Genomic DNA, 24,275 nt, shown 5'->3' with positions numbered 1-24,275 from the left:
AAGATTGTCCTTTCCCCATTGAATGGTATTGGCACTTTTGTCAAAACTTAGTTGACCATATATGTGAGGGTTTGTTTCTGGATTCTCTATTCTATTCCACTGGTCTATCAGTCTGTCTTTATGCCAATACCATACTGTTTGATTACTGTAGCTATGTAATAAGTTTTGAAATCTGGAAGTGTGAGTTGCCCTGTTTTGCCTTTTTAAAAATACTTTAAAAAAATGTTTATTTATTTTGAGAAAGAGAAAAAGAGAGTTCAAGCAGGGGGACTGAGACAAAGAGAGAAGAGAGGGAATCCCGAGTAGGCTCTGTGCGTCAGCACAGATCCAATGTGGGGTTCGATCCAACAAACCATAAGATCGTGACCCGAGCTTTAAAATCAAGAGTTAAATGCTTAACCAACTGAGCCACCCAAGTGCCCCCTGTTCTTTTTCAAAAAAATGTTTTGGCTATTTGGGGTCCCCTGAGATTCTATATAAATTTTAGGATGGGTTTTTCTATTTTTTGAAAAAAAAAAAAACACCACTGGATTTTGATAGGGGTTGCACTGAATCTGCAGCTCTCTTCGAGGAGCACTCACATTTTAACAATATTACATCTTCTAATCCATGAACACAGGTGTGTTTAGTTATGTCTTCCTTAATGTCTTTCAGCAATGTTTTGTAGATTTTGTTGTACAAGTCTTTCACCACCTTGGTTAACTTAATTCGTAAGTATTTTATTGATGCTACTGTAAATGGAACTGCTTTTGTAATTTCCATTCAGATTGTTCACTGCTAGTATATAGAAATGTAACTATTTTTTGCATATTGACTTTGTATCCTAGTATTTTGCTGAATTTGTTTATCAGTCCTAAAAAATTTTTGTGTGTGGAATCTTTCAATACATATGAGATCATATCATCTGCAAACAGATAGTTTTACTTCTTCCTTTCCAATTTGGATGCCTTCTATTTCTCCTTCTTGCCTAACTGCTCTGGCTAGAACTTCCAGTACTATGTTGAATAAAAGTGGTGAAAGCAGGCATCCTTGACTTGTTCCAATCTTAGAGGAAAGTCTTACAGTCTTTCAGTACTGAGTATGATGTTCACTGTGTGGTTTTCAGAGGTGGCTTTTGTCATGTTGAGGTAGTTTCCTTCTATTCCTCATTTTTTAAATTTTTCTACGATGAAAAAATATTGGATTTTGTCAAATGCTTGTTCTGTATCAGTTGAGATGATCATGTGGTTTTTTTCCCTTCACTTCATTAATATGGTACATTATAATGATTGATTTTTCTATGTTGTACCACTCTTGCATTCCAAGAATAAATCTCACTTTGTCATGTGGGATTTAATATGTTTCTGATTTACATATTAAATGTATGCTTGTATTTGCTAGTATTTTGGGGAGGATTTTTGCAACAATGTTCATAAGGGATATTGGGGGGCACTTGGTTGACTGACTCAGGCAGTGGAGCATGCGACTCGATCTTGGGGTTGTGAGTCCAAGCCCCATGCTGGGTGTAGAGATTACTTAAAAATAAAATCTGTAAAAAAAAAAAAGGATCTTGGTCTGTAGTTTTCAGTGTCTTTGTCTGGGTTTGGCATCAGGGTAATGCTGTCCTCATGGAATGAATTAAGAGGTGTTCCCTCTTCAGTTTTTTGGAAAAGTTTGAGAAGGACTAATGTTAACTCTTTAAATGTTTGGTAGAACTCAACAGTGAAACCAATCCTCTTCTAGTCAGGATATTTTTGATTACTGGTTCAATCTCCTTACTAGGCCCATTCAGATTTTCTATTTGTGATTTTCTTGGTAGATTTTATTTCTAGGAATTTGTCCTTCATCAATGCTATCTAATTGATTGTTAGATACATTGTTAGTGTACAATTGTTCATAGTACTCTCTTATAGTACTTTTTATTTTGGTAAAATCAGTAATAATATCTCTACTTTCATTTCTTAATTTAGTAATTTGAATCTTCCCTCTTTTTTCTTTATCTAGTAAACATTTGCCAACTTTGTTGTCTTAAAGAATTAACTTTTTATTTCGTTGCTTTTTTTTTTTTCCTATTCTCTGTATAACGTATCTCTGCTCTAAACATCATTATTTCCTTCCTTCTGTTATCCTTGGTTTCAGTTTGTTCTTCTTTTTCTAGTTCCTTAAGTTAGTTATGTTGTCATTTTGAAGTTTTCCTAATTTTTTAATGTAAGCACTTATAGCTGTAAATTTCCCCCTTAGTACTGCTTTCTCTGGATCCCATTCTTTTTGGCATGTTTCTATTTTCATTTATCTCTAAGTATTATCTAATTTTCCTTGCGATTTCTTCTTTGATACACTGATTGTTTAAAAGTGTGTTAATTTCCAGAATTTTATGATTTTTCTCGTTTTCCTTCTGTTGTTGATTTTTAACTTCACCCCCATGGTTAGAGAAGATACTTTGTATGATATCTATTTTTTAAAATGTATTAAGAATTAATCTACAGCCTGACATATCATCTATCCTGAAAAATGTCCCATGTGTACTTGAGAAAAACGTGGATGCTACTACCATTGGGTAGCGTGTTTCGTTTGTTTGTTAGATTCAGTTGGTTATGTACTCTAGTTCCTTACTGATATTGTCTAGTTGTTCTATCCATTATTGTGAGTAGGGTACTGAAGTCTCCAACTACTATTGTAAAACTGTCTATTTCTCCCTTCAATTCTGTCAGTTTTTACTTTGTATATTTTGATGATCTGTCATTAGGTACATAAATGTTTATAATTGCTATACTTTCTTGCTCTGTTGAATATTTTATTAATATATAATATTCTTGTCTCTTACAAACTTTTAAAATTTATAGTCTATTTTATCTGATATTAGTACAGCCACCTCCGACCTCATTTGGTTACAATTTGAATGCAATATATATTTCCATCTTTTCACTTTCAATCTACTTGTCTTTGGATCTCTAAAGTGAGCCTCTTGTAGACAGCATATAGTTGGATCATGTGTTTTTACCCATTATGCCAATCTGTCTTTTGATTGGAGAGTTTAATGAATTTACAATTAAAGTAATTACTGATACGAAGGGACTTCTGTCATTTTGCTATTTGTTCTCTATATGTCTTAAGGTTTTTTGTCCCTCATTTCCTACATTACTGTTTTTGTGTTTAGGTTTTTTGTTTTTTTTTCCTGTAGTGAAATGTTTAAATTTCTTTCTGATTTCCTTTTGTGTGTGTTTTCTACAGATATTTTCTTTGTGGTTATCATGGGGATTAGATCACATCCTAAAGTTATAATAATCCAATGTGAATTTATACCAGCTTAACATCAATAACATATAAAAACTCTGCTTTCTTACATCTCCATCCCCACTCCTTTCAGTTACTGATGTCCCAAAGCTCTGTGCTTATACTCATAGTGCCCAAAAAGATAAACTAATAATTCTTTTCCGATGTTATTAGTTTCTTATATAGAAAACAAAAGAATTACAAGCCACAATTACAATATTAGCCTTTTTTCACCTTTAAATGTTATTCGTCTCTCAATCATGTAGAAAACAAAAAATACAGTTATAAATCGTTGTTGCAACAGTACTAGTTTTTATAATTCCCCTGTATTCATCTCCAGTGAGATCTTCATTTCTCCATATGGCTTCAAGTTACTGTCTAGCATCCTTTCATTTCACGCTGCAGAACTCCCTTGAAAATTTCTTACAGAGCAGGTCTAGTGATAATGAACTTCCTCAGCTTTTGTTTATCTGGGAATGTCTTAATTTCTCCCTTACTTTTAGAGGACAGTTTGGCCAGATACAGAATTCTTGGTTGGCACTTTTTTTCTATATTTATTTTTCAGAGAGAGAGAAAGAATGCAAGCAGGGAAGGGGCAGAGAGAGAGGGAGACGCAGAATTCAAAGCAGGTTACAGTCTCTGAGCTGTCAGCACAGAGCCCAACACAGGGCTCAAATTCATGAACTGTGAGATCATGACCTGAGTCGAAGTCGGATGGTTAACCATTGAGCAACCCAGGTGCCCCAGGCAGTTTTTTTCTTTTAGCACTTTGAATATATAAGCCCACTGCCACCTGGCCTCCAAAGTTTTTAACTTTGCAATTTGCTGATAACTTTATTGAAGATCCCTTATATATGATGATTTGCTTCTCTCTTGCTGCTTTCAAGATTCCTTGTGTTTGGCTTTAGAAAGTTTAATTAAAATGTATCTTGATGTGGCAATCCCTATCAAAACAACACCAGCATTCTTTACAGAGCTAGAATAAACAATCCTAAAATTTGGAACCAAAAAACAAAAAACAAAAAACACCCAAATAGCCAAAGCAATCTTGAAAAAGAAAACCAAAGCTGGAGGCATTACAATCCCAGACTTCAAGCTGTATTACAAAGCTGTAATCATCAAGACAGTATGGTACCGGCACAAGAACAGACACTCAGATCAATGGAACAGAATACAGAACCCAGAAATGGACCCACAAACATATGGCCAACTAATCTTTGACAAAGCAGGAAAGAATATCCAATGGAATAAAGACGGTCTCTTTAGCAAATGGTGCTGGGAAACCTGGACAGCGACATGCAGAAGAATGAACCTGCACCACTTTCTTATACCATACACAAAAATAAACTAAAAATGGATGAAAGACCTAAATGTAAGACAGGAAGCCATCAAAATCCTCAAGAAGAAAGCAGGCAAAAACCTCTTTGACCTTGGCTGCAGCAACTTCTTACTCAACACGTCTCCAGAGGCAAGGGAAAAAAAAGCAAAAATGAACTACTGGGACCTCATCAAGATAAAAAGCTTTTGCACAGCAAAGGAAACAATCAGCAAAACTAAAAGGCAACCGATGGAATGGGAGACGATATCTGCAAACATATCAGATAAAGGGTTAGTATCCAAAATCTATAAAGAACTTACCAAACTCAGCACACAAAAAACAAATTATCCAGGGAAGAAATGGGCAAAAGCCATGGATAGACACTTCTCCAAAGTAGACATCCAGATGGCCAACCGACACGTGAAAAAATGTTCAACATCACTCATCATTAGGGAAATACAAATTAAAACCACAATGAGATCCCACCTCACACCTGTCAGAATGGCTAACATTAACAACTCAGGCAACAACAGATGTTGGCAAGGATGTGGAGAAAGAGGATCTCTTTTGCATTGTTGGTGGGAATGCAAGCTGGTGCAGCCACTCTGGAAAACAGGAAGTATGGAGGTTCCTCAAAAAATTAAAAATAGAACTACCCTACAACCCAGCAATTGCACTACTAGGTATTTATCCAAAGGATACAGGTATGTTGTTTTGAAGGGGCACATGCACCCCAATGTTTATAACAGTGCTACTGACAATAGCCAAAGCATGGAAAGAGCCCAAATGTCCATCGATGGATGAATGGATAAAGAAGATGTGGTATATATATACAATGGAGATTATTCAGCAATCAGAAAGAATGAAATCTTGCCATTTGCAACTACATGGATGGACCTAGAGGGTATTATGCTAAGTGAAATTAGTCAAAGAAAGACAAATATTATAACATAAAATATTATATGTTCACAGATGAACATAAGGGAGGGGAATCAAAAATAATATAAAAACATGGAGGGGGGGCGCCTGGGTGGCGCAGTCGGTTAAGCGTCCGACTTCAGCCAGGTCACGATCTCGCGGTCCGTGAGTTCGAGCCCCGCGTCAGGCTCTGGGCTGATGGCTCGGAGCCTGGAGCCTGTTTCCGATTCTGTGTCTCCCTCTCTCTCTGCCCCTCCCCCGTTCATGCTCTGTCTCTCTCTGTCCCCAAAATAAATAAAAAACGTTGAAAAAAAAATTAAAAAAAAAAAAAACATGGAGGGGACAAAACATAAGAAACTCTTAAATATAGAGAATAAACAGAGGGTTGCTGGAGGGGTTGTAGGGGGGGGGGGGATGGGCTAAATGGGTAAGGGGCTTAAGGAACCTATCCCTGAAATCGTTGTTGCACTATATGCTAATTTGGATGTAAATTAAAAAATAAATAAATTTTTAAAAATGTGTCTTGATGTGTGTCTCTTTGAGTTAATCTAAATTATTCAGTGCAAAGAGCTCCTCGGACGTTTACATTCATCGGTTCTTTCATCAAATTTGGGATGTTTTCAGCCCTTATTTCTTCAAATATTCTCTCTTCTAGCACTCCAATATGTATGTTGCTCCACTTGACTGTATCCTACAGGTCTCTTAGATTCTGTTCATTTTTCTTCAGTTTGTTTGATCTGTTCACTTTCTTTCAATCTGTTTTCTGTTCCTCAGACTTGATAATTTTCATGGTCCTATCTTCATGTTTGCTGACTCTTTGTTCTGCCTATTCACATCTGCCTTTGAATCTACTAATTTTTCCATTTTAGTTATTGTACTTTTCAGCTCCAGGATTTGATTTCTTTTTATTTATTCCTTTATTGGTATTTGTTTTCCAAATCTTCCTTTAGTTCTTTCAGTATCTTTAAGACAATTGTTTTTGTCTTTGTGTAATATATCTGTCATCAGGACTTTTTCAAGGGCAATTTCTGTTGATTTCTTTTTTTCCTTCAAATGGGCCATACTTTCTTATTCCTTTGCCTTGTGATTTTGTTGTTGTTGAAAAGTGGTATTTTAATCTAATGTGGTAGAAATCAGATTTTCCCCTTTGCTGTTTTTTGCCATTTTATTTTTTTGATTGTCATAGGCTCCCTCTTTTGCCAACAGTCAGCCTAAGATATAAACTTAAGGTCTTCTCAGGTCTTTTCTGGGCCTTTTTCTGGGCATGTGTAGTCACTTTTGAAATCTCCCTGTATATGCAGTTGTTTTAGAATGTTGTAGTCTTTAATGTCTGTTTCCCAGAGGGGGAGAAAGAGAAAACTGAATGGGGCAAAAGAAGGTGCTAGCCCTTTAAATCTCCCAGAAGTCACTTCAGCTGGAGGGGAAGAGCTTACAACAACAGGGAGAGGCTCAACAACAGTGGTTGACTGCCCATCTCTTCCTGTGTACCTCTGTGATCAGAAGCAGCAGTCAGTGACCCAAGCACAGATTTCTGACATTTGGAAGAGAAGATCCTTTTTGCCTATCTTGGTTCTCACAAGCTATGTGTAAGCTACACAGGACTAGGAGAAGAAGATGGGTAGCTGTGCTGAGAGCTGAAACTGACCAAAATTAATCACAATTTATAGCCAAGCCTTCTCCAAGCAGATGCAAATCTTTAATAACTCCAATTTACCAAAACAGTTATGTAAGATCCTGCCAGGGCAACTGTTGCCGATGTGGGGAGACTGATTCCTGATGCTTCCTATTTTACCATGTTCCCAGAATTCTCTCTGAACCTCTTTTTGAGTATCAATATATATATTCATTTTTGTTATTTTATTACTTGATTATTAGCACTGCCAAAGTACCATGAAGTTCTTTGCTTGCTTTTTCTACGCAAACATTTAGTATGTCAGTTGTATCAGGGATTAATAGACATTATGGCCTCATTTAAAAGGATATACAAGAACACATTCTGAGTTCTGAATAACTGATATACCAAAGCACTCCTGGAATGAAACAACCCAATGGACCACAGTGTCCTGCCTTTGACTCTGAAACATGAATGTCTCAGATACTCTCCATGACTTCTTAACTGTCTTTGGTTTCTTCCCAGAAGCAGAAGGCTTACAAAAGGTGATTTGGAGGTAGTGAGAGGAAAGAGATAGTTATAGACACTACATGGAGCCATAATCTTGCTGTAACATGGATATTACTTTATAAAATACATATCTACATGAGAGCAACTATGATTCCACTAAAGCCCTCACTATATGCTAGACAGATTCATTTGGATTATCTCAATCTATACAACCACCCAATGAGGTAGGTACTAGCATTATTTCTCTGTTCCAAATGAAGAAACCAAGGCTTAAAGAAGTTAGGTAGCTTTCCCAAGTCAATAGCTGATAAGAAGAAGATCCAGGATTAAATCTGAATCTGACTCCAAAGCCCAAGCTCTTATTAATTAAAATATATAAAAAGCTTAAAACAGTGTCTAGTATATAGTAAGCAATTAGATGTTAGCCACTGAAATAATAATAATTGATTTTAAAACGATGTTTTAAATGGCAATCAGTCAACCTCTCTGTGCCTAGGTTTCCTCATTTATAGCATTAGGATACCTATTCACAGAGTTATTGTGAAAACCAAATAAATTCTAGCTATAAAAACATTTAGAAAAACATATATAATATGTGTATACGTTTAATAATATGTTTAAAAAGACAAGGAATTATTATATCACCACTACAGGTAAAAATCTCTTGTATTACAAAGGGGCCTTTTGCTCTCTAAGCACAGAAGCCTAGAACTTAAGCACTATCCTCATAACAAGAGTTACATTAATAAATTTAGTAAAGCTGTCCTAAATCATTCCAATATGATTCTTGCAGAATGACAAGCAAAGAGAACACTGAACTCTATTCATGAGTGTGATTATAAATTTGGTGCTTAGGAAGGTATATTTGCTCTTTCAGTTCACTAGCACTGTGGGTGAATTTGGCTTATACTACAGTAGTTCTGTTCAAATGTAGCCAGGACAGAATATCTATAGTTAGAAGCATAGCAATATAACTCTAAATTTGGGGCACAGCTAACTCCACATTTAATTATATTAAAACAATCAAGAGAATGGTATTCAAAAACCTTGTTCTTTGTGTCAGTGGTTTGGTTATTTTTAAACTACTGGGAAGGTCTTTTTTTTTTTTTTTTTTGATTGATACATATTAGTTTTCTGCTTATTTTAACACTGCTAAGGATTTTTTATTATTTATATTATTCTAAGGAAGAGTTAAAAAACAAACAAACAAGCTAAGGGGAGAGATTTCTCAGTATATTCTGCTAGTCACAAAACCAGAGCCATTCTGTGAAAAGTAAGGACACCTGCAACAGTTTCCTTGTTAGCTGAAAAAATTTAAAGTACACATGAACACACAAAACCAAAAAGTTCCCAATTATCTTTTAAGCTTCTATCCATGAATATGGTTGTATCTGCATATTCCTAAATAGATTTTTCTTCCTTTAGGTTTTTTATTTTACTAGGGGCTATGGTGGTGAACCACTTTGCAATTCAGAACCCTTTAACCACCCCCTCCTTTTTAAACTTTTCAAAAAACAAAAATAAAAAACTCTTCAAAATTAATTATATTACTTACAAATCACTTCAATATCTGGTACTTTATTTTCTGGAAACTCTTTATGTCTAATCTAAATTCCTGGTACTGCAATTTAAACCAGATTCCTCTCATTTCTGTTTTCTCTGTAAGAGATAAGTAAAACCAGGATGATCAAGAAAAAGTAAGCACATACTTATATATATTTAAACTGTTGTCAATTCATTTTCCTGTGAGTAAATCTAAAATGTTAACAAGGCAAGGGCAATCCAGATCAAGAGTATATGCAGAAGCACAGAAGTCTAATAGGGCATGGCCTGCTCCAGACATAGCAAATAATTTCTTACAGCTGGAAGACAGGGTATGCCTAGGAAAATATTAAGAGATATAGGTAGGAAGACAGGCTCATGCCATTTCCTGAGGGGCCAGTTTGTACTTTCACAGTTCACATTCTCCCTTAGAATCTGAAAGATGCCACTCATGTCTTAACCAAAATACCATCCTATAGAGGCAGAAAATCTAGACTACATACAAGGAGAACTTGTAATTCCTAAGAATACAGTCCATGGTGTTTTACTTTCTATGATGCCCAAAGTCTAACCTACAGTCACAGTCACAGCATCCATCTATAAACATAAATATTCTCCTAACAGCATCTGAACTTGCCTGCAGTGAGTGTGTCAGTGTAGGACGATGACCTGAAGTTCAGATACTTCTTCCAGACCTAAAAAAAAGTTACCCACTCTGACTTCATATTTCATACTGATCTGAAAAAAGTCACTTTCAATCATGCATTTTAAGAATGAAATAAAAGAATCTGTAGCTATATCTTTACTATCTATCAACAATTGTGTGTGTACTTAGCAAATACTGAGAAAGTGGTATTAAAATGGCTTGCTAAAAATAAGAGAAATTAAAATGGAAGATTATATAAAACACCACTCTACCTTTAAGTATACTGGTCATAATTCAATCCTGGAATCATCTATAACTTTGGAATATATTACACCTAGAAACACTGCTAATGAAATTTATATAATTAAGTTTGAGTGTCCGTAATCTCTGTCCCAAGATATAAAAACACAACTACACATGTGCAAACCCAGAAGATGAGTCACTCTACTCTAGCTAAGTCAATAATGGTAATCAGTACCAACGGCAACAATTCCAGCATCTTCAAGCATAGGAAAAAAAATCAACCTTGGGACCTCTCAAACCCTTAGTTTAGAACTTTATATTGCAATCTAAAAATATGTACAAGGAAATCAAATACTGTCCTCCAGTAACATCAAAGTGCCAGATATTCTATATGACAGATCATGTAGCTCTCGCCACTAAAAATCCACAGACCACACCACAGAAAGCAGTCATGTAAGACAGCGGTAAGAAAGAATAGGTGTTCTCCAGAAATGCCTGAAAACTGGAATAAATATATTTGGTCTTATGGAGATGGTGCATTCAATTTTCTGTGAGTATTGTGTAACAAAATTCAATGTTCAGATTCTTCAGCTCAGTTATTTCTATATATGAATTCATACAACTGCATCAAATTAACAAGTGATAGCTTAAGCCTCAAAATAAACTTCTAGCTTATAAATTTAATAATAGACAGTAGTTCACTAGCCTAGATCAAACTCTAGCATAATATTTAACCTATGACATTTTACTAAACTGAGCAACAGCAAGAGGTAAAATCTAAGTATCAATTTTACAGAATTTTTCTTAATAATGGTTCTTAAAAAGCATTTGGCTTTATTCTTTAAAACAAAACACTAAATGCAAGCCACTCTAACTTCAGACGTCATGTGAAATATGCAACTTATTCAATATCAATCAAGCAATAAATATCCATAAAATGATGCAACATTGCAAGAGAATCTCTAGGCATCTTCGCTTTTTATATTATATGCTTAACCTAGAACTAAATAAACATTAATGAAAGGAAATAAAGTGGTAATTTGAAAAACTGAATATGTAAGTGGAATATACCATAAATCTGTATTTCCAAACACAGGTGGATATCATGCTAGTACAAGACTCCTATTAAAAGCCTAAATATTGACTGTGTGTACACAGAATGTATACACATAATCTACTTAAAGTAAGGTTAGCCAAATGCCAAGCAACTCTAAATAACCCTCAAAACAAATTGCTTCATGAACAGCTCAGATTCTGCATTTAACTCAATCTAAATGCTCTTAAACATAACCTCAAAGGAAAATAAACTTGATTATTTATTTTCCACTTTTAGAGCAATGCATTCAAAATTACTGCTATAATCTAGCATTAAAATTATCTGATTCAAGTACACCATTAATAAAAATGGTTGATATATGTGTTTTCTAACACTCCCCAACCTCCCAAAATGCCCCCCACCACAAAGTTAACCAGAAATAGTTACATCAGAGTACATCTTTCCACGTATGGGGCCATTAATAAGCATTGTTTAAAGAACATTTAATGACCAAAAAATGTTCATGGTATAAAGTTAAAGCAGGAAAGAAAGAACAGATCTGTTCTTTTAAAATGCAATATGGTATCCTGGATTGGATTCTGGAACAGAAAAAGGACATTCGTGGATAAACTGGGGAAATCCAAATAAAGTCTGTAGTTAACAGTATTGTTAATTTCTTAGTTTTGAAATATGTGTCACAGTAACTATATGAGATTAACATTAGGGAAGGGGCGACTGGGCAGCTCAGCTGGTTAAGCATCCAACTCTTGATTTCACCTCAGGTCATAGCTCATGGTTTCTGAGTTCAAGCCCTACATCGGGCTCCGCGCTGACAGTGTGGAGCCTGCTTGGGATTTCTCTCTTTCTTTCTCTCTAAGTAAATAAATAAAATAAACTTAAAAAAAATAAAAAAGATTAACGTCAGGGAAAGCCAGGTAAAGGGTATATGAGAATCTCTGCAGTATCTTTTCAACTTTTCTGTGATTCTAAAATTGTTCCAGAAAAAAAAAGGGTTTTTTTTTTTTTAAAGTTACTCTTTGTGCCCAGTAGCAAAATAAGAGGCTTCTCATTTTAAAAAATAACATCCACACTTATTTTTCTTTCTCCCACACCTACACAAAATACATGCATCCAGAAAAAAACACTACATTAAAACACACTAAAGTATTAATATTTGGTTCACCGATGGTAGGATGAAAAGCACATTTTTCTCTTTATATTTTCTACAGTGTGAATTACTTTTATAATCAACAATAAATTACTAACTAAAGAATATACAAATCAATACTTTATTAAGACTTCTTGTGAAAGAAAAGCTATAAATGTCTAGGCAGAGCCCAAAGGCAGACTATATACAAAACAGGTTAGGGCAGAGTGTGGAGAATGTGGTGGCCAAGGGAAACTGCCAGGAGTATTTAAGTAGGCATAACCCAATTAGTAAATGTTGGAAACCTGCCAATACACAGAACTTAACATCCACTCTGAGGCTAAAGGTGCTCACGGCCAGCAAAGTTGTAATCAGAATTCACGTCTTAGGGGAATGTCCTGAAGGGCCCCCACGATACTAAGAATTTATGGAGATGTATAGCTTGGGTTTATTCCAAACAAAAATAATGCAGTTGGGGGCACCTTCCTGGCTCAGCTGGTGGAGCATGCAACTCTTGATCTCAGGGCTATGAGTTCAAGCCCCACACTGGATGTAGAGATTACTTAAAAAAATAAAATCTTTAAAAAAAAAATGCAGTTGGACATCTGGTACACAACTACCCACTGAGAGCTTCTAGAAACATTCTTCAGTACCATGGTGTGCTCTTTAGGTATTTCTCCTCTACTTAAGAACAGTAAGAAGAACAAGAGAAGTATGTTAAAATCTCTTTGCTTTGCTTTTCCCAGATGCTAGAAGACAGTTATAATCAAGGATTTCAGAGTGTCCAAGACCCAATGTTCTTTTGAGCCTTGATAAATATTTGTCTAGAGAACAATCTTTCAGTGAAGACTGCTGGGAACTATTTTCTTCATTCTTCAAATGGGGAAATGAAGTGAAAAAATTAATCAAAATTTCATTGAAAGCCAAATTCTGAATTTTTAGTTTTCTTGTCTACCACTTTAACAAAGACAATATGCACTTTTTCCCTAGAGCTTCCATGGTTTGTTTTCCTTCAGTTGTACCTTGATTTTAAACTCGAGATATCGATCAACCAAGGTGAACATAATGCCAAAGAGCTATATTCAAAAGTATAGCTAAGATCACTGGGGATATTCCCTCTGAGCACTCTTATGATAAAACATAATTTTAAAGCAATGATGAGACTATTTCTTCCTTTTTTAAAAGCAAATGTGGAGAAAGCAAATATCTACAGAAAACAGTGAGAATTTCTCTTTTTTTAATGTTTATTTATTTATTTATTTTGAGAGAGACAGCATGAGCTAGGGAGGGGCAGAGAGTGAGGAAGAGAGAGAATCCCAAGCAGGCTCCGCATTCAGTGCAAAGCCCTAGGCAGGGCTCAATCTCACAACCATAAGACGATGACTTAAGCTGAAATCAAGTCGGATGCTTAATCGACTGGGCCACCCAGGCATCCCGAAAACAGTGAGAATTTCTAAGATGTTTTACCCTGTCTCACTTTCATAATATTTTTTCACCAGTACTGGCTGAAAAGCTATCTATGCTAATTCCCTTTAAAAAAGAAATCTGGGGCTACGTGGGTGGCTCAGTCAGGTAAGCATCCAACTTCGGCTCAAGTCATGATCTCACAGTTCATGAGTTCGAGCCCCACATGAGGCTCTCTGCTGTTACCACAAAGCACTTCAAATCCTCTCTGTCCTCTCTCCCTGCCCTTCCCCCACTTGCACTTGTGCTCTCGCTCTCTCTCTACAACAAACATTAAAAAAATACATAAAGGGGCGCCTGGGTGGCTCAGTCAATTGAGTATTCAACTTCGGCTCAGGTCATGATCTCGCAGTCTGTGAGTTCAAGCCCCTCATCGGGCTCTGTGCTGACAGCTCAGAGCCTGGAGCTTGCTTTGAATTCTGTGTCTCCCTCTCTCTCTGCCCCTCCCCGACTCATGCTCTGTCTCTCTCTCTCTCTCTCTCTCTCTCTCTCAAAAATAAACATTAAAAAAAAATTAAAAAATAAACATAAAAATCTGTAAACTTAATTCAACAGTTAGCTACAAAGAATATTAGTCTCATATAATTATGTACACATGACATTCTGGTCAAAGTCTTGAAATTTTTCCACATGCACGGGCACCTGGGTGACTCAGTAGTTGAGTATCCAACTTCATTTCAGGTCATGATCTCACAGGTTGGTGGGTTTGAGCCCCACATCAGGCTCTGTGCTTACAGCTGGGAGCCTGGAACTTGCTTCAGATTCTGTGTCTCCCTCTCTCCCCTCTCTGCCCCTTCCCAGCTCGTGCTTGCTCTCTCTAAAATAAATAAATAAATCCAAAAAAGTTTTTTTTCCACAGATATTTTTCCACAGATATTCCAAATCTGAATTCTCTGAAATTATGAACTCTGCTAAATATAAGGCAGAATGCAGCTAAAGCAAGACTTTAATTCTCATATAATTGATAAATGGCCTACAACAGCTCTACTATCCTAATATGTTTTAAAATACCATATCAGAACCTAAAATAAAAGGCTTTGTTTTTAGCATTTTAAATTCCTCTAGCAGAAGGCAGTATGAATCTCTGATAATGCCAGCAAGGCAGCATGATAAAATGAAAATATCATGGGCTTTAGGACAACAGAAATCTCAATTTTTTGTTTTGGGTTTGGTTTTGTTTGTTTTTTGTTTTTTTTTTTTTTTTAGTTTATTTATTTTTTGAGAAAGAGAGAGAGAGAGAGAGAGAGAGAGCGAACGCCGGCTGGGGAGGGGCAGGGAGAGGGAGAGAGAGAAACCCAGGCAGATTCTATGCTGTCAGTACAGAGTCCAACAAGGGCTCCATCTTACAAACCATGAGATCACAACCTGAGGGGAGATCAAGAGTCAGACACTTAACCGACTGAGCCATCCAGGCACCCCCAGAAATCTGAATTCTTCTTTAATCTCTCTGAAAATAGAGGAAGACGGATTAGAGCAAAACGTAAATGTTAGCATCAGTAATATTTGATGACTGATTAAACTGGGAAGGAAAGCAAGATTCAAAGAATGCACTCACATTTTCATTCAGGTGACAGTACACTCACTGAGCTGGGGAACACAGGAAGGACACAAGATTAAGCAATTTTGAAGGCACTGTGATGCCTATAAGATATCCAAGTGGAAATGGCCAACAGGCAAACAGAAACACAGGTATGGAGGTGGAAAAAAGATCTGAGTTGGAGATACAAATCTGGGTCATCTTATGGATGCAAAGCATGGGACAAGATGAGACTGCCCAGTGAGAAGAAAAGTTAAACCTACAGAAATAGAAAAATTAAACCAATATTTAAGGGAACTGCAGGGAAGAGAAGTCCACAAAAGAGCTGGATAGGCACTGTCCAAGAACCCATAAGAATATCTCCAAGAGTATGCTATACAAAAGCCTAGGGAAGAGAATGATTTAAGATGACACGGGATAAGAAGAGGTGTCTCATTGATAAGATTGCAAAAACCATGGAAAGCTAATTTAAAGAAAAGAATATTTATGGGGAGCCTGGGTGGCTCAGTTAGTTAAGCATCCGACTTCAGCTCAGGTTATGATCTCACGGTTCATGGGTTCGAGCCCTGCGTCGGGCTCTGTGCTGACAGCTCAGGGCCTGGAGCCTGCTTCAGATTCTGTGTCTCCCTCTCTCTGTGTCCCTCCCCTGCTCGCACTCTTTCTCAAAAATAAATATTAAAAAAATTAAAAAAAAAAAAAAAGAAAGAAATGAATATTTAGCAGTAAGGAAAAGCAGAGTAGAAACAATCAGCTATCTTCAAATTTCTGTCTGTTTCATGGAATAATGGACTTGACTTCCTCCTGAAACAGAAATTGAACCAAAACAGTAAGAACCAAAACATAAGAAGTCAGCGAGAATAAAACATATCTCATCTAACAAAGAACTGAGTTACCAGTCATTGGCAATGTTCAGTAGATTCCACTACTGGTCAAAAAGTTGATGAGATGACTTTGAGCTTTCTTTCAACTGAAGTAATTCAAGGACTAAACTAAATCTGAAATATTTGCACTAAAAGGAACAAAGGGATTGATTCAACAAAAAAGCTCTTATATACTTAGAAATATAAAGTAATGACTCCATGGAGTTTTAAAAATCATATTCAGTTAACCCTAAGTAAAACACATAAAAAAGAGAAAGGCATCTTTAACTGTGTGAGTCCATTACATGTCTGGTTTTTTTATGTTTATTTATTTTTGAGAGAGAGACAGACAGAACTCAAGCAGAGGAGGGGCAGAGAGAGAGGGAGACACAGAATCTGAAGCAGGCTCCAGGCTCTGAGCTGTCAGCACAGAGCCCAACATGGGGCTTGAACTCAGGAACTGCGAGATCATGACCTGAGCTGAAGTCAGACGCTTAACGGACTGAGCCACCCAGGTGCCCCTAACCTTGTGAGTCCAAAGTAAAACATTTAATATGAAATAAAAACTTTTAGGAGGTGATCCAAGATGGTGGCATAGGAAGAGCCTGAACTTATTTCCTCCCATAGACACACAAAATCTACAGCTACATATGAAACAATTCCCACTAAAGAAGAACTGAAAACTAGCCATCTGAACAGCTCCCTCCATAAGGGATAAAAGGGCCACATCAAGATAGGTAAGTGAGGCAGAAACATGGTCTTACCTCCTCAACCCCACTACAACCACCCACAATAGGGAGGGATCTCACAGACCAGAGCCTCTCCTTGAAGTGTGGACCTACAACAAAGGGATAAAAATATCTGGCTTTGGAAACCAAGAAGGTTTATGTCCAGGGGATCTGGGGAGCTGTATGGATCCTAGATACTCCTTTTGAGGGGTTTGTGTGTGGACTCACTTATCCCTAGACCCAGTGCAAAAGTAAGCAGTAGTTTGAGAGGTAACTGGATAATATATGAAGATTTATTCACTAATCTTAAAAGTATCTGCTAAAGGAGCAAGGACCAGTTGGGAGTTTCTTTGGGGAGGGAAGTACCAGCAAGTACCATTTTTGTACTCTCCCTCTATGTTACTACTGCAGGTGGGCACATGCAGACACAGCCTTGCCAAGGCCACAGGCATTCCTCCACCCCCCAAAACTCTTTCCTTGCCTCACTAAGGCTTACTCTGACCCCGGCACCCCTCAGCCTCTCTAAAACCCATGGGTGAGCATAGTCCACATAGGGGACACCACTTGATCACTTGGCCCTGGTTGCTAAAGGGGCTTGCATTTCTGGGCTCCACAGCACTATAAAAATCAGAAAAACAGTTAGTTCTAGACAGGTTATTACACCAGGGGTACTGCAAAGACAGCAAACAGAAACACATCCCCAGGACCAGTAGGTACAGGCTTCAGGTTTGCCACACCCAAGGGACACCTCCAGATCTGCTGGTCCAGAAGTCAGCAGGGTTTATGATTGTAGTCCCATAGGACTGTATGTATTTGCATACATTAAAAGCCTACAGATCTGGCTTCCAATCAGCCTGAAACCAGGTAATGATTGAGATCACTCCCTTGTAACACTGGCAGGTCTTGGCACATTCTCATCAACTGGGACCTTTGAAGAATAAATCAGGCTACTCAGACAATCACAAAGGTTTGAGAAACAACCAAGAGCTAGAGCAAGGCTGAACAATAGGCTCATCTAGGTTCATTGTCTACACAAGGCCACTCCTTCAAGACTTGGAAAGAAAGGTGATTTACCTAATAAATAGAAACAAATACAGAAAGACAAGCAAAATGAAGAAACAGAGGAATATGTTCCAAATGAAAGAACAAGATAAAATCCCAGGAAAGACCTTAATGAAACAGAGATAAATAAGATAATCTATCTGATAAAGGGTTCAAAGTACTGGTCATAAGCTCACCAAATCAAGAGAAGAATGGATGAACACAATGAGAACTTCTATAAAGAGATGGAAAATGTAAGAAAGTATCAGATGGATGTTACCCAGCTGAATGAATATAAATGAACTGAAAAATACACTAGAAGGGTCCAACAGCAGACTAGATGAAGGCAAAGAAAGGATCAGTGACCTGCAAGACAGGGTAGTGGAACTCACCCAAATAGAGCAGCAGTCAATCAATCTATGAATAAATTAAAAGTAAAGACAACTTAAAGGACCTATAAGACAAAATCAAGCAAACCAACATTCGTATTATAAAGGTCCCAGGGCAGGGTGCCTGGGTGGCTCAGTTGGTTAAGCACCCAACTTCGCCTCAGGTCATGATCTCATGGTTCATGGGCTCAAGCCCTGTGTCAAGCTCTGTGCTGACAGCTCAGAGCCTGGAGCCTGCCTCGGATTCCGTCTCCTTCTCTTTCTGCCCCTCCCCCACTCATGCTGTTGCGCTCTCTCACTCAAAAGTAAATGCACATTAACAAATTAAAAAAAAAAAAAAAAAAAAGATCCTGGGGCACCTGAGTGGCTCAGTCAGTTTAAGCATCCAACTTTGGCTCAGGCTATAATCTCACAGTTTGTGGGTTCGAGCCCCACAACAGGCTCTGTGCTGACAGCTCAGGGCCTGGAGCCTCCTTTGGAGTCTGTGTCTCCCTCTCTCTGTCCCTTCCTGCTTGTGCTCTGTCTCTCTCTAACGTAAATAAACCTAAAAAAAAGTTTAAAAAAAAAAAGGTCCCAGAAGAAGAAAGAGAAAGGGGCAGAAAACTTATTTGAAGAAATAATGGCTGAAAGTTTCCCTACCCTGGCAAAGGAAAGAGACATTCAGGTACAGGAGGCACAGAGTTCCAAATAAGATGAACCCAAAGGGATTGGCACCAAGACACATTATAATTAAGATGGCAAAAGTTAAAGATAATTAAACGTAGCAATAGAAAAACAACATATTACCTGTGAAGGAACCCTCATGAGACTGAACTTTCAGCAGAAATTTTGCGGGCCAAAGGAAGTGGCATGGTATATTCAAAGTGCTGAAAGGAAAAAACTTCCCACAAGGAATATTCTACCCAGCAAGGTCATTCAGATTGAAGGAGAGGTAACAAATTTTCCAGACAAGCAAAAGCTAAACCAGCCTTACAAGAAATGTTAAAGGGACTTCTTTCAGCTGAAAAGAAAAGGCAATTACTAATAAGAAAACACAAAGTAAAAATTTGGGGTACCTGGCTGGCTCAGTCCAAAGAGTGTGTAACACCTGATCATGGGGGTTGTAAGTTCAAGCACCACATTGGGTGTAGAGATTACTTAAAATTAAAAATCTTAAAAAAAAAAAGTAAAAATCTCATTGGTAAAGGTAAATATAAAGTTGGTAGATTAGCCACTTACAAGTTAGAAGGAAGGTTAAAAGACAAAAGAAGTAAATTTAATTAGAACTATTAATGGTTGAGGGATACACAAAATAAAAAGATATAAAATTCAAAAAAAAAAAAAAAGATATAAAATTCGACATCAAAAACACAAAATGTAGGGAAGGAGAAGCAAAACTGTAGAGTTTCGGAATGCATTCAAATTTAAGATTGCTACCAACTTAAAATACTGTTAAATGCTGCTCTATATGAACCACATGGGAACCACAGAGCAAAAATCTATAATCCACAGAAGATAATGAAAAAAAAAACCTCTAACCATAACACTAAAGAAAGGCATCAAAACGCAAGAGAAGACAGCAAGAGAAGATGAAGAGAGAGGAACTACAAAAACAGCCAGAAAACAATGAACAAAATAGCAATAAATACATATCTGTCAATAATTCCTTTAGCCCTTCCACACGGTCATGCTGAGCTAGTAGCAGCAGCCACAACCTCAGCCACACCTGCCACCTGCCACGGCCTCTCGACCATGGACCCCCACAAAGTGCACGAGCTCCAGGCCTTCGTGAAAATGTATAAACAGGATCCAAGTGTTCTGCAAACTGAGGAAATACGCTTCCTGCGGGAGCGGATGGAGAGCATGGGGGGTAAAATACCACCTGCTACTCAAAAAACTAAGTCAGAAGACAGTATGAAGGAAGAAAAATCATAGTAAGAAGGTGGAGGAAAACATAAAGATAGATGAACCATCAAGTAAGGAAAAGTGATCTAGAAATTGACAATGAAGGTGTGACTGAACCAGATACTGATGCCTCTCAAAAAATGGGAAATGAAAATGTAGAGATAACCAAGGAAATGACGGATCAGGCAAATGATAAAAAAGTGGCTTCCACTGAAGCCCTAAACAACAGTGAACTACAGAAAGCCACTGACTTGTTCACACATGCCTTTAAGTTGAATCCTCGCTTGGGCACTGTGCATGCCAAGAGAGCCAGTGTCTTCATCAAATTACAGAAGCCAGATGCTGCCATCCAAGACTGTGACAGAGCTATTGAAATAAATCCTGATTCAGCTCAGCCTCTCAAGTGGTGATGGAAAGCACGCAGACTTCTGGGCCATTGGGAAGAAGCAGCATGTGACCTCGCCCTTGCTTGTAAACTGGATTAAGACGAAGATGCTAGTGCAATGCTGAAAGAAGTTCAACCGAGGACCCTGAAAACTGCTGAACATTAGATAAAGTATGAGTGAAAACACAAAGAACAAGAAATCAAAGAAAGAACAGAAAGGGTTAAGAAGGCTCGGAGAGAACAAGAGAGCACCCAGAGGGAGGAAGAAGCCAGAGCTTCTTTCCCAGGTGGCTTTCCTGGGGGGGATGCCAGGTAATTTTTCTGAAGGAATGCCTGGAATGGCAGGAATGCCTGGTAATTTTTCTGGAGGAATGCCTGGAATGGCAGGAATGCCTGGGCTTAATGTAAGTCTAAGTGATCCAGAGGTTCTCACAGCCACATAGGATCTAGAAGTTATGGCGGCCTTCTAGGATGTGGCCCAGGACTCAGCAAATATGTCAAAATATCAGAGCAACCCAAAGGTTATGAATCTCATCAGTAAATTGTCAGCCAAATTCAGAGGTCAAGCATAATGCCCTTCTGACAAATCAAGCCCTTGCTGAAGCAAAAGCAACTTAGATCACCTGGCAAATGTCACAATAATATAAACCAGTGTACCTCTGACCTTCTCGTGGACAAAGCTGGGATGCTATGAAGAGAATTCCTACCCCTCTGCCCCACATGCAACTGAAACATTTTACAGTGGTTTGCCATTCGGGTATTTATTCAGATAATGTTTTCCCACCAGACATTAGAAACTTTAAATACTTTTTAAACCTTCAAAATATTTAAAAACATATTAAAAGGGTGTGTTAATCCCTACATTTTTCTTTACTAATCATTTGAGGGTTTTTTTTCCTTTGGATTAATTGGGCAAGGAAGATACTTCAGTATGGAAGACTTATTACTCAGTTTGAGTGAAATCAAGGTCTATTAGCAAGAGGCAAACAGAACATTTAAACAGATGAAGTCTGAGTTGGATATACGGTTACTGAGGCATTTTTACTTGTCTTTTTAAATGCTTTATTTTTTAAACATGATTTATTTTGATAAAACCATTGGGACCACCAAGTGTTGCACTAGGACCTGGGTAGGGACCAGAAGTACTTGGCAGGACAACAGCAACCTTACACCTTTTATACACCATGCACCCTTGTGCAGATGCATTTAAATCTTATAGTGTGGTGAAGGAATGATATTTATAATGCTGCAATAGCATTGGATTACTTAGCCGTGCTCTTGTCTGATATAGAAAAGAAACGTTTTGCATCATTTCAAGAAAATAATACTTTATTTTTTTATTTATTTAGAGAGAGACTGTGCGTGCATGTGCGCACAGGCTCACAAGTGAGGGAAAGGCAGAGAGAGAATCCCAAGCAGACTCCGCACTCTCAGCACGGAGCCCGACATGGAGCTCCATCCCGTGAATTGTGAGATCGTGACCTGAGCCAAAATCAAGAGTCGGACGCCTAAATGACTGAGTCACCCAGGCACCCCAATATTTACTTTAAAATAACTAAATTCTCCAATCATAGACAAATAATGGCTACACAGATATTTTTTTAAAAGACTTATCTATATGTTGCCTAAAAAAGACTCACTTCAGATCTAAAAGTGATGAGATGAAAAAAATATTCCATGCAAGTGGGAAAAAAAAGAAGGCTGGTATGGCCATACTCCTATCAGACAAAACAGACTTTAAAACAAAAAGCATAATAAAAGAGTATTACATAATAATAGAGATCAATCCAACAACAGCATGTAACATTTATATACATTCATGGACTAGCATAGGAGCACCTAAATATAAAGAGAAAATATTAACAAGTCTAAAGACAGAAATGACAGCAACACAGTAATAGCAGGGAATTTTATATCCCACTTGTATCAATGGATAGATCATCCAGAAAGAAAATAAAAGAAACATCACCCTTAAATGACACATTAGACCAAATGGATTAATAGATACACACAGAACATTCTACCCAAAAGCAGCAGAATACACATTCTCAAGTGCACAGGGAACGTTCTCTAAGACAGATCACACGGTGGGCCACAAAACAAATCTCAACAAATTTAAGAAGACTGAAATAATAGCAAACATCTTTTTCGACTACATGGTATAAAACTAGAAATCAGTTAAGAAGAAAACTGGAAAAATCACAAATTTGTGACAATTAAACAACATGCTACTCAACAGCCAATGGGTCAATGAAGACATAAAAGAAAAAAGAAAAAATACCTTGAGACAAATGAAAATGGAAATTCAACCATCTACAATTTATGGGATGCAGCAGAAACAGTTCTAACAGGAAAGTTTACAATGATCCAGGCCTCCTTCAGGAAACAAAAGAAATATCAATCTAATTTTATACCTCAAGGAACTAGAAAAAAAAGAAAAAGAACAAAGCTCAAAGTTGGTAGAAGAAACTAATAAAGATCAGAGTGGATATAAATGGACTACAGACTAAAAACCGACAATAGAAAAGATCAATGAAACTAAGAGCTAGTTCTTTGAAAAGACAGAAAAACCTTTCCTAGGGTCACCAAGAAAAAGAGAAGGCTGAAATAAAATCAGAAAAGAAAGAGAAGTTACAATAGATACCAGAAAAATACAAAGGATCATAAGAGACTACAATGGACAATTATAAGCCAACAAACTGGATAACACAGAAGAAATGGTAAATTTTAGAAACACAGCTTCCAAGGCGAAATCATAAAGAAATATCCGAATAGACCAATTACTAGTAAGAAGATTGAATCAGTAATAGAAAACCTTGCAACAAACAAAAGTCAGGACTAGACTTCACTGGTAAATTCTACCAAACATTCAAATTAGATTTAATACCATTTTCAAGCTCCCAAAAAGCTGAAGAGGAAAGAAGCTTCAAAACTCATTTTACAAGGCCAGCATTATGCTGTACCAAAACCAGACACAACAAAAAAAAGGAAGTTACAGGCCAATATCCATAATGAACATAGATGCAAAAATCATCAACAAAATATTAACAAACTGAATTCAACAATACATTCAAAGGATCATATATCATGGTCAAGTGGGATTTATTCCAACAATGCAAAGATGGCTAAAATCTACAATCAACATGATACACCACATAAACATGGCAACAGATGGACACCAAACTCACTGTGGTGATAACTCTACAGTGTATACAAATAATCAAATTATGTTGCACACCTAAAACTAATATATTATATACCAACTTACCTCAATTAAAAAAAAATTGAGGACACCTGGTTGGCTAAGTTGGTGGAACATGAGACTGTTGATCTCAGCTCAGGGCTGTGAGTTTGAGCCCCATGTTAAGAACATAAAGATTATCTTAAAAAGTAAAATCTTTAAAAAAAGAAAAACAAAAACAAAAAACGGGCGTCTGAGTGGCTGGCTCGGTTGGTTAAGCAACCGACTCCTGGTTTCCACTCAGATCATGATCTCAGTTTCATGGGCTCACGCCCTGTATTAGGCTCTGCGCTCGCAGTGCAGAGCCTTCTTGGGATTCTGTGTGTCCCTCTCTCTCTACCCCTCCCCCACTCACGCTCTCTTTCTCTCTCAAAAATAAACATTAAAAATAATTTTTAAAAATAACTTCTACTACTATGTTCTTTCTTTTCTTTGTTTGCTTACTTGTTTTTATGGCTGAGTTTAAAAGTTATATGCAATGCTGGCTATTTTCCATTTGACCCTCCAGAGCCACTCTACTCT

At 37.3% G+C, this 24,275-nt stretch overlaps 1 protein-coding gene and 1 pseudogene across 2 annotated transcripts in view; one reads left to right on the top strand and one right to left on the bottom strand.

Annotated features, from left to right (window-relative positions):
- Window positions 1-24,275, bottom strand: part of FRS2 (fibroblast growth factor receptor substrate 2) — a 109,278-nt gene that overhangs the window by 18,704 nt on the left and 66,299 nt on the right. Inside the window, exon 4 of one of the 2 annotated variants that reach the window (XM_049625957.1) lies at window positions 9,166-9,269. The exons of the other annotated variant lie outside the window; for it this stretch is intronic. The gene's annotated coding sequence lies outside the window, so the exon portion shown is untranslated. The remainder of the gene's footprint in view (window positions 1-9,165; window positions 9,270-24,275) is intronic. 2 annotated transcript variants of the gene reach the window in all.
- Window positions 19,853-21,122, top strand: LOC125919333 (hsc70-interacting protein-like; annotated as a pseudogene).

The sequence above is a fragment of the Panthera uncia genome, chromosome B4 (assembly GCF_023721935.1).
Source record: "Panthera uncia isolate 11264 chromosome B4, Puncia_PCG_1.0, whole genome shotgun sequence".
NCBI lineage: Eukaryota > Metazoa > Chordata > Mammalia > Carnivora > Felidae > Panthera > Panthera uncia.
The sequence above is the reverse complement of the archived record's forward strand: the minus strand, read 5'-3'. Positions and strand labels throughout refer to the sequence as shown.